The following is a 3,154-nucleotide window of genomic DNA, read 5'->3' as shown; positions in this document are numbered from 1 at the left end:
TTTGTTATGCTGGGAGAGACACATCACCTCTCTGAGTCTGTTTCTTAAATGTAAACCAGGGGAGAATTCATAAAGTAATTGTGAGTACTAAATTATGTCAACTAAGAAAAAGGATGTCACACATGATAGGCAATTAATGCATAATATATCCTTCATTCCATTCTCCATACTAACAAGACCTTAAGATGTAAAGACCCCTGTCTAGGTCACTGGCTGTCTCGCCATTGATCTTCTCTGGACAAGGTCCCTTTTTCCAGGGAGATGGGGTTTAAACAAAATTGGAAAATTTTTACCTGATCTTTTTTTTTTTTTTTTCTCACAGAGAAGTCCTTTTATTTGTCACCATTAGAAGTTGGAATTTTTAAACAGATTCTGGAACTGGTATTTCATATCCATCAGCTTGTTCAGCTTTAGTACCTGTCTCATTACCAATTGTTGTTGTGTGCCATCGAGATGATTCTGACTCATAAAGAACCTATATGACAGAGTAGAACTGCCCCGGTGAGTTTCCAAGGAGCAGCTGGTGGATTTGAACTGCTGACCTTTTGGTTAGCGGCCTGAGCTCTTAACCACTACGTCAGCAGGGCTCCTTCATCCCTGGTAGCTATTCTGGAATTACTACCTGCACCGTGAAGCTCCATGAGTTTTCTCAGTTCAAACTTGGGCTTCTTCATCATTTTTACTTTCTTAGCAAACACATCATGGAGAGGATAAATAGATTGGGAAGCCTTTTCTATGTCTTTCTCAATGCTGTCTGGAATCAATTTATCAACCACTTTGTTAAAGTCATTGGTCTGCACCTCTTGGGGCATAATTCCATCATCTTATTCCAGATTTGGCAAATCTGTTGGTGCTGACTATAAGAGTCTTCCAGATCTGATTGTTGCATTTTTTTAGTTAAACCAACACAAAACAGAAGAAACAAATAACCATCAGTAGCCTTAACATCAACATGAGCTTCAGTCACGGTCTGCCATTTTTTTTTTTTAACCTATGACAGAGCACATTTTGTCATAGGTAAGATCCAGGCCATAGAAGCTCATCAGAAGTTTTTTCTCTGAACATCCTTTGTAATTAGCTTGAATTTTCTAAATGCAACTTCATCATTCTGCAGAGCAAGGCTCACTTCAAAAACATGATTCTTAATAAGGCCTTCAGATGCAACTTTGATTCCTCGAGTCCTTGTGACTAGTTTTTTTCCCAATATTTCTTATATTGAACATAGCTGGCACTTTCACATCATACCAATCTTTCTTAGAAAATGACAACTACTTTTTTCTTGGCTCTTTTTGTGCCACCTTTTGTAAGGCACTTGTTCTTGATACCTGCCATGGTAATACTCAGAGAGCAAAAAGACTGCCTGTTCTATTTCACTATCTATCTTCTTTGGACTAGAAATGTTTCAAAGAACTTATTTCTATAAAACAAGTGTTCCTATGAAATCTTCAGACCTTCAAATAAATATTTTTAGTTTTCTAATGTTTTCCCATACTCATCTCTTACATACTGTAAATATGGGGCACATGTAACCACATGGTAGTCTAAAGCCACAACACAATTTAGACAATGTTATTCAGAAAAAGTGTATTGTGAGGTGCCTTTTGAGAGTTTACAGGAAGCTTTCTCATCTGTCTTCATTAATGGGAGTACTGATGAGATCTTCAAAGACATCCATGACACATGTTCAATGCTATACTTTTTTTTCCCATGCCAGGTAGCTAAAATCAGTATATGCAGCATCTCCCCAATACTTTACCTCAAAATTACTATAAGTATGTAAATATCTTGAGTCAGAATTAAGAACACAAATGTTGTCCCATTTTGTTTCCACACAGAACAGTTGCTCATTTCAGTTAAAGAAAGTAGGCCTAATATAAATTTCCTAGACTTAGAAATTAGTGAAAGCTACAACCTAGCAACAGTTTAGGAAAATGGACTTTTATTTTGCTGAGTATTATTTGGCTGTTATTAACCATGCTTATGCTCTACTGTGTGTAAGTTCGTGTATTACATTAGGTTTTTATGAAAGAGTAAAAGTGTTAGCAATATTAGCTCTCAGTGGTGTGCTTAGCTATTCAACCCTTTTAGGGGTTTGGCTATTTGGCTCTTGGAAGAGTTACAGGATTTTTGTATTAACAAAAGGAAATTTCTCAAGCTTCCACTATAAAATGTGGTAGAATTATATATTATGCAGTCTATTTATGTACTTGAGGAGTCCTTGGGTGCTGCAAATGGCTAAGTGCTTGACTACTAGCTAGAAGGTTGGCAGTTCAAACCCACCCAGAGGTGTCTCAGAAGACAAGCATAGTGATCTGCTTCCAAAAGGTCACAGCCTTGACAACCTTACGGAACAATTCTACTCTACACACATGAGTTCACTATGAGTCAAAATTGACTCAATGGCAACCAGCAACAACATTTATGTACAAACCACTAATACAGTCAGCTACAACCAAAAGGTTGGAAGTTTTAAGTCCATCCAGAAGTACCTCAGAAGAAAGTCCTGGTGGTCTATTTCCTAAAGATTACAGCCATTGAAAAGCAAATAAACAAACAAACAATCAAAACATATGCCTGTTTATACATTCTATTACTGTGTCTTCAATTACAAGAAAACCCTATGATGCACAGTTCTACTCTGACATGCATGGGGTCTCCATGAGTCAAAATTGACTTGATAGCAACTGGTTTGGTTTTTCGATTCAAGTACTTAGAACAATTATCAGATGTAGAAAATTCAACTGGTGTTAAAAACCTCTCTCTAAAAAAAACCCTTGCTGTCGAGTCGATTGTGACTCATAGCAATCCTATAGGACAAGGTAGAACTACCCCATAGAGTTTCCAAGGAGCAGCTGGTGGATTCGAACTGCCAAACGTTTTGTTGGCAGCCAAGATTTTAAGCCACTGTGCCACCAGGGCTCTAAGTGCCTTGCAAGTACCATCCTTAAATTATTATAGAAATGGATGATCATTGTGATGGTTGATTTTATGTATCAACTTGGCTAGGCTATGGTTCCCAGTGGTTTGGTGAAACACTCGTCTAGTTGCTGTTCTGTAGCATAGTCTAACGCAATGCAGTAATTACCTTCTATAATGTAATCTAATACAACGTAATCGATCAACTGAAAAGGGAGTTTCCTTAGGGTGTGTTCTG

At 37.5% G+C, this 3,154-nt stretch overlaps 1 pseudogene; it reads right to left on the bottom strand.

Annotated features, from left to right (window-relative positions):
• Positions 1–361: 361 nt before the first annotated feature.
• On the bottom strand, positions 362–1,332 carry LOC101353225 (40S ribosomal protein S3a-like; annotated as a pseudogene).
• Between the last annotated feature and the right edge of the window lie 1,822 nt (positions 1,333–3,154).

This window comes from Trichechus manatus, unplaced genomic scaffold (assembly GCF_000243295.1).
Source record: "Trichechus manatus latirostris isolate Lorelei unplaced genomic scaffold, TriManLat1.0 scaffold00023, whole genome shotgun sequence".
NCBI lineage: Eukaryota > Metazoa > Chordata > Mammalia > Sirenia > Trichechidae > Trichechus > Trichechus manatus.
Note: the sequence above shows the minus strand (reverse complement) of the source record. Positions and strands in the feature narration are given on the sequence as shown.